This window comes from Nicotiana sylvestris, chromosome 2 (assembly GCF_000393655.2).
Source record: "Nicotiana sylvestris chromosome 2, ASM39365v2, whole genome shotgun sequence".
Taxonomy (NCBI): Eukaryota; Viridiplantae; Streptophyta; class Magnoliopsida; order Solanales; family Solanaceae; genus Nicotiana; species Nicotiana sylvestris.
Window position 1 is genome coordinate 150,220,119 of NC_091058.1, and position 8,901 is coordinate 150,229,019.

Genomic DNA, 8,901 nt, shown 5'->3' on the forward strand with positions numbered 1-8,901 from the left:
AAATAAATAATTTTAAATACTGAGAATAAATTAGCAAAAGAATTCAACTCAATTCTTTTTTCGAGATCATCATGAGAGTAAAATTATTTTTCAATTTGATAAAACTCTTAAGGTACATAAGTTTATTTTCGCATGAAGAGCGTTGGCCACGAAAGAAATAATAAAATAGAGCAAAATAAATTATATTATAGTATTAATTCAATTTGTTATTTGTTTTCACTATTAAGTAACGAAAATAATAATAAATTTTATAAAAACGTTCTCACATAAATTCGCAGAAATCACAATAAATCATATAAGAACTTTTGTGAGGTAGATTCTTTTATTTTATTGGACTAGCTAAATTGGATTAACATTCATTATTTTCAGGAACTTATATCTTTTTCTTTAATTTTTGTTCAATAACTCGAACATATTAATTTAATAATAGTTATGTAATCTTTTAAAATTATATATTCATTGATATACGGTACACGCGCAAAGCGCGTAGCTAAATTGGATTAACATTCATTATTTTCAGGAACTTATATCTTTTTCTTTAATTTTTGTTCAATAACTCGAACATATTAATTTAATAATAGTTATGTAATCTTTTAAAATTATATATTCATTGATATATGATACACGTGCAAAGCGCGTACCCTTATATATATATATATATATATATATATATATATATATATATATATATAAAGCGTCATAACAAACCAAAAAACTTTGAAGTTTTTGCAACATGACTTAAGCAATTTGATCAGGGATTAAAGGAAAAAAAGGTAGTTAGATCAAATATTATTTTTATAACCTTCCGTGTGTTAGAAATTAAAATCTTTGTAAATCCATCATCCTGGTGCCAAATTTTAGAATCAAGTTGCCACATAAAATAAGTGCCAAATAAGCACCTCCATGTCATCAATATTTCAGACTATATGCAGGAAAAAAGTATATCCACTCTCGGTGTTTACCAAACTTATGAAAGCATATGATGTATCTTTGAAATATATTTGGCAACATACCTTACCACCCCAAAATTTGTCTAAGGATTATTAGTCATAGTCTTAAACTATTCGTAATCTTAATTACCTCCCCTCCCAACTAGGCCTTTTGAGAGCCATTACCCCCTAGACGTTGATGTGGCAAATTGTGTGAATGCACTCGCTTGCCACATGGATTTTTCTGTATATGTGGCATTTTTTTGAAAAATAAAATATATTGTTACCTTTTTAAGTATGTTACTTTTTTAGATAAAAATTTTTCGAATACAATTTATAATAAAACTTGGATAGAACTACATTATTTAGGCTAAAGTTTTTAATTTGGCTAAAAATAATAAAGTTTTAGTTAATCTTTTTTTGAATTTGACCTGAAAATAAAGATTTATACAATTGAAATAAAATAGCCAAGACATCTAAAAAGTTATAAAAATACATAGTTCGAAATTAATTATTTTGGCTATAATTTTTTATATAGATCTAAATTATGGTGCTAAAAAATATTTTTTTACAGATTTTACCTGAAAAAAGTAAAAATACACAGTTGAAATAAATAGTTATTATATCAAAAGAAGAGATAAAAAGAGTGTACAATTGCAAAAAATAACTTACTCTATGGATACATTTTTAGAGCAATAAAAAGAAGGGCAGCCCAGTGCACTAAGCTCCTGTTATGCGCGGGATCCGGGGAAGGGTCAGACCACAAGGGTCTATCGTACGCAGTCTTACCCTGAATTTATGCCACAAGTATTTTTTAGAGAAATAAGTATGTTAGAAATAATAAGTTATTTCTTGCAATTGTTCACTTTTTTATTTCTTCTTTTGATGCAATGATTATTTATTTCAACTGTGTATTTTTACTTTTTCAGGTAAAATATGTAAAAAGTATATTTTTAGAGCACCATAATTCAGAGCTATATAAAAAATTATAGCCAAAATAATTAATTTCAAACTATATATTTTTATAACTTTGTAGATGCCTTGACTATTTATTTCAATTATATAAATCTTTATTTTTAGGTTAAATTCAAAAAAATATTAACTAAAACTTTATTATTTTTAGCCAAATAAAAAAATTTAGCCTAAAAATATAGTTCTATCCAAGTTTTATTATAAATTGTATTCGAAAAAAATTATCTAAAAAGGTAACATACTTAAAAAGATAAAAATATATTTTATTTTTCAAAAAAATGCCACATATACAGAAAAATTCACGTGACAGGCGAGTGCACCCACACAATTTGTCACATCAGCGTCTAGGGGGTAATGGCTCTCAAAAGGCCTAGTTGAGGAGGTAATTAAGACCACGAATAGTTTAAGACCATAACTAATAATCTGTGACAAGTTTAGGGGGTGATAAAGTATTTTGCCAATATATTTTTATCATTTAACTAGATTAATTGCTGTGAATTGTCACCATAATCTATCATATAACCAGGGTAAATTAATAATACCAATTCAAAATTTAACAACTCAAAATTAGATCACCTATTTGGGTCGCCCTGAATTTGACAACATTTCAGGCCACACCACCAGGGTATTCAAAATCGAATTGTAACGGTTAACCGAACCGTAAAAATGGCTTATTGACTTATTGACATGGGGTTATCGGGGTAATAGTTGTTGAACGGATTGAAATTTTATAATTAACGCATTAACGGTTTGATGGCAGATTACTCAATTTCCTTATCAGATAAATCGCTAACTCATTAAGAATTTTTATACTTATACTTTTACCCCTATGATCTTCTGCATGGTTTATCGGAGATTTGATGTCATTGTATTTTGCATCAAGGGTGTGTTTGGTATGAAGGAAAATGTTTCATGAAAAATAGTTTCCTAGAAAATGTTGGTGTGTAGAAAACTTTTACCGGAAAATATTTTTTAGTGTTTGGTTAGAGAGTAGAAAATATTTTTTTAGGAAAAATATTTTTTTATGTTACTCTCCTCACTCCCTCCCTCCCAAGTCTCTAAAAATTTACACAACTCCAAAGGAAATAATGTGTTGCTTTACTTTTTTACACTCCATAAATAAAAAAAATACTCTTTTTTTGGTTGAAAAAGAAAGTACTATTTCTACAACATGAAAATAAAGTACTCATTTGATTGAAATAAAAAAAAATACTTTTTCTATATCATGAAAATAAAATACTAATTTTGTTGAAATGAAAAAAAATACTTTTTTACATCATGAAAAGAAAATACTTTTTTGTTGAAATGAAAATATTTTTTTCTACATGAAAAAAAGTATTTTTTATGTTAAAATGAAAAAAAAAATACTTTTTTTATATCATAAAAAAACTAATTTGTTGAAATGAAAAAAATTATTTCTATAACATGAAAATAAAGTACTATTAATAACATTTTTTTAGGGTGGGTGAGGTGGGTAAGTGGGGTTGGGGTGGGGGGTTGGTGGGTACGGGGAATAGGATGGGAAAGATTGAGAAGGAGTTTTGGAAAATGTTTTCCCTTCTCTTGATAGGGAAAATATTTTCTTCCAATTGAAGAAAAATGAGTTGATGTGAAAAATATTTTTCAAAATATTTAATCCAACCAAACATGGAAAAATTGAAAAAAAAAAATCGAAAAATATTTTTCTTCATACCAAACACACCCCAAATATTCAGTTGGCCATTTTTCCCTACTTGTTCTACTCATATTTTTAGTCATAATATCTGTCACGACCCAAAATCCCTCTGAAGAAGTCGTGATGGCACCTAGTCTCTAAACTAGGTAAGCCTAACATTTACTGAATTAACATTGCCATTTACTAATTTCAAACAAAATAACTCTAAATAAAACACAATTTCCCAAAACCGGCGGTACAAGTCATAAGCCTTTCTAAGAGTAGTTATACAAAATAAATACAATATTGTTCCAGAACGAGAAGGAAATAATGGAACGTAAATACAAACGAAGGTGACTCTGTGGCCTGCGATCAGCAGCAGATTACCTTGAGTCTCCACCACGATGATCTGTACAACAACTATCGATCAATTCCTGGATCTGTACACAAAAATGTACAGAAGTGTAGTATAAGCACACCACTGCGGTGCCAGTAAGTATCAAGACTAACCTCGGTGGGGTAGTGACGAGGAACAGTCAAAATACCTACTGGTCAAATAAAATGAATAGGATATGATAATAAAATATCAAGATAAAGATAATGAGGTAATATCAACAGCGAAGAGAAGTTAAAATACAAATAATAAGGACAATAAAGGTAGAACACGGCTAGTAACGAACGTTGACCAAGTAAATCAGATAACCAAGTAAATCAGACAGCCAAGTAAATCAAAACTGACATAACAGGGATAGAGACAAGTAGTAATGTATTCAAATAAAGAAGGCAATTCCAACTCAATCGATCACATCATATCTAATACACAATCTCGACCATTTCAATCCTCGGTTTCTCATATCATAATCTCAACTTCCAAACCTTCAGCACACATGGCACCTTGTGCCCACATATTTTCATCTCACTTTTAACAACAAAATCCACATGATATACGATACATAATGTCCGAACAAATGCAATCAAGATGTTTAAGAAGTTTCATTTACATAACATAAAGTAAATTACAATTTCTAAACCAATAAGGAAATCAACGAGAAAAGATAAAGTTATTTTTAGAAACCATTTGAGTAAAGAAAGTACCCTTTTCAATTAGAATACAACATCGAATGAATTATTACTTTTAACATGGGAGTTAATAACTTAAAACTTAGTAGAAATTCCTTTTTAAGTAAAATACAACCTCAGACGGTTTAAGTGAATATAATTGAGAAACTAATTGAATTAAAGATGTAACAATTATTTGAAGTTTGAAGTATTGAAATGTGTGTGTGTGTGTATATATATATATACATATATATATAAATACGGCGAGGTATCGAAAATACTGTAGGTTCCAACACAAAGGATCACGGCAGTAAAGGAATTTAAATAGTTAAAACACTCGAATTGATAGCAACAAATAAACACAGCAACAGAAAGTGCACAGCATCACCCTTCGTGCTTAAATTCTCAATCCTCACCATGCAATCAATAATAGAAATGTGCATGGCATCACCCTTCGTGCTTTATCATTCTTCCTCACCATATGAATCATATAAATGTGCACGACATCACCCTTTGTGTTTTATCTCTCTTCCTCACCATATGCATCAATATAGATATAAATGTGCACGGCATCACCTTTCATGCCTTATCACTCTTCCTCACCAAATGAATAATATAAATGTGCACGGCATCACTCTTCGTGCTTTATCTCTCTTTCCTCAACATATGCATCAATATAAATGTAAATGTGCACGGTATCACCCTTCGTGCTTTATCACTCTTCCTCACCCAAACAGTAGAAACAACAACATCCCGGCAAGCGAATCAATCAATAGAAATAATAACATTCTGGCATGGGAATCAACGATAGAAACAATAACATCCCGGCAAGGGAATCAACAATATAAATAATAACATCCCGGCAAGGGAATCAACAATACATAATAAAAATCACGGAAAACCAAGAAGCACGATAACCTCAACAAAACAACAAGACGTAATAAGCACGTGATAACTACACCTGTAACCATAACAATTGGACATGTAACATATTTGCACGAAGTCATAGAGGAACTAACAATCAAGGAGTATCAAAACAATAAGGAAGACAACCATTTCAATTAAGGAAATTAAGGGTCAATGAAACACGTAGAATTAGAGGAAAGCTAATAACATCATATGGAGAATATAGAGGCAGTTTAAGTAATTAGGAAACCCAATCATAACGTAATACTTTTCACATAATGAACATAAGGACCTAAGAACCCTAGAGCAAATTTTCCACAAATAAGTCCGAGCACACACTTGTCACCTCGCATGCACGGACTACAATTAGCATAGAAGACTCAAATTCTAAGGGGAAGTCCCCCCCCCCCCACAAGGTTAGGCAAGATACTTACCTCAAAGACGACAAATCGGTACTCTAAAATGCACTTCTCAGGTGAAAAGACCTCCAAACGGCTCAAATCTAACTAAATTAACTTCAAAGCACAAATAAAACACATAAGACAATATTCCGGAACATAAAGTCTTAATCTTTAACAAAATCCAAAAATCGGTCCAAAAGTTGACCCCCGGACCCGCACCTCGAAACCCGAAAAGTTTACAAAAACCGAATACCCATTCCAATATAAGTTCAACCATACAAAGTTTATCAAATTCTGATACCATTTGGCCCCTCAAATCATGATTTTTCATTCTACCTTCAAAAACCAACATTTAACTCAACCCAAATCACAAACTAAATGATAAAAATGAAGACAAAATGATGGAATATGCTAGGTGAAGAACACTTACCCAATCGAATTTCTTGAAAAACCCACAAAGAAGCTCCCAAAACCGAGCTTTAGAAGTCAAGATATGATGAAAATGGTGTAACCCTCGATTTGGAAATTATATTCTGTCCACCCAGATTTTGTGCATCGTGAACGCATAAGGACAATCACGTTCATGAAGAAGGGAAACTGAAGCTGCCAAGAAAAGCCATCACGAACGCGAGCTAAGGGAGGCGAACGTGGAGAGTAAAGAACAAATGCTTACGCGAACACGAGGGAGTGGCTCCAAATGCGAAGAAGGACAAGGCAGAGCTTCACGAATGCAAGGCATGTTACGCAAACGCGAAGAAGTATTTCCAGATGGTCAGCAACAAAGCTTCGCGAATGCGAAAGGCGGTTTGTGATCGCGAAAGAGGATACCAGAAGCAGAAAACAGCAATTCAAAAACAAAGGAAAATGACCCGTAGCCCAGAACACACCTGAGGCCCACGGGACCCCGTCTAAACACACAAACAAGTTATATAACCTAACACGGGCTCGCTCGAGGTCACAAATCACATCAACAAATGCCGAAATGACGAATCACACCATGAATCGAACTTAGGAACTTTCAAACCTTCCAACTTTTAAAACTCGTGCCGGAACCTATCAAATCAACCCAGAATGATGCCAAATTTTGCAGACAAGTCCAAAATGACATAACGGAGCTGTTCCAACTCTCGGAATCGCATTCCGGCCCCTATATCACAAAAGTCAACTATGAGTCAAATCTCTCCATTTTCCAAACTTTAACTTTTCCAACTTTCGCAGAAACACCTCAAATCACCCTATGGACCTCCAAATTCGAATCCAGATGCATGCCTAAGTCCAAAATCACCATAAGAAGCTTTTGAGATCACCCACAACCCATTCCGGGGCCATTTACTCAAAAGTCCAATTCCGGTCAAATTTTCACCGTTTAAGCTTCCAAAACTAGTTTCCTTCTTCCAATTTGACTCTGAATCATCCGGAAACAGAATCCAACCATGAACGCAAGTAGATACACATAATATGAAGTTGCTCGAGACCTCAAACTGCCGAGTCGGGCGTAATTGCTCAAAACGACCAATCAGGTCGTTACATCCTCCTCCACTTAAACATGCGTTCGTCCTCGAACGTGTCCGGAGTCATTCCAAAGCATCAAACCACTGCATGAGCTCACCATACATACACTCGGGGGTAATTCCCTATCACCCAACCTAAGCAGAACCTACAATACAACTTAACTGAAGGTCTCATCTACTCCTTAGCCCATAACCTTAGAACAGAACCCAAACCTCAACATCTAAAATTCATCATAGGGCCTGAATTCCACGTCATCACACTGCATGAACCTTAACAAGCTGAATCGATCCAATATTCCAATCCAGAATACAATTACATGTTGCTCCACACAGCTCAAATGCCTGAAGCAATAACCTCTGACCACCATGGTTGCTCAAATAACATCCTGAATGTCGGCCATACACCTCACATTGAATATAACCTTGTTCCGGATCTCCACAACACTGCCCATGATAAAGAAACATGCAGATATTCATAGCTGCTCATGAAGACAACAAGTCAAGAAGATCTCTCGCCCGCCAAGGGCCATCACCCAAATCTTAGAAGAAACACCCTCATACTTCCAAACACTCCTCACCCCCAATACCATAGTACTAATCTCAGGTCTAAGCACCTCATCTCAGCCAACACAAGCAACCCAACTAATAGCTCATCACGGAACCACACGGATTCTCACATTATACAATTCGTACCCCAAACAAACAATAACTCAATTATGCAACACAAGTAAAGAAAAGCAGATTGTAAGAATTATCTATCGAGTACAACATGTATATCAACAAGAGGGTAGTTCTTCATCAAATCGTACCACATAGGGAAAACACAACACCAAATAAACACAAAGAAAGGGTATCCCACATAACATCTGCTGCAGCGTGCAACCCGCTCCCAACTGCTCATCGGGCCAAAATGCTACGGTTCACTGATTATACAAATACTAATATCAAATACAACAGAGTGCACAAACAAAACTATGGGAAAACGATTGAAACCGCTAAACATGAAAGAAGCAAGCACAGCTAAGGTGCAATGAGCAAATCAACATCACGAGGGCTATCTCGCCCGCATTTCCATAAGGGCTCAACAGAATTACAATACGCATGGGGAATAATCATACACCTCATCACTTAACACAGCATAAAAGTGTATCACATATCATAGGCCAGGGGCACAAATAATATCCATTCTGCCTGATAAAACAACCATAATGACAACCTCACAAGAGCACTCAAACTTCATTTGATACAATATACATATTTTCATTGAGCTTTCAAATAGTCCCCAACCCAAATCCTGATTATTTCCAAATAGGTAAATATCCTTTCCAAAAATCCACAACGACCTAGCAATCATGCATGCTATTAACTACCTCATCCTTTATGTTTCTTCACAACCCGCAAACAGGAAATGGTCCACATATGAGGGTATCTAGCCCCAAAATCTTAGGAATACCAAAATTTTCATACTC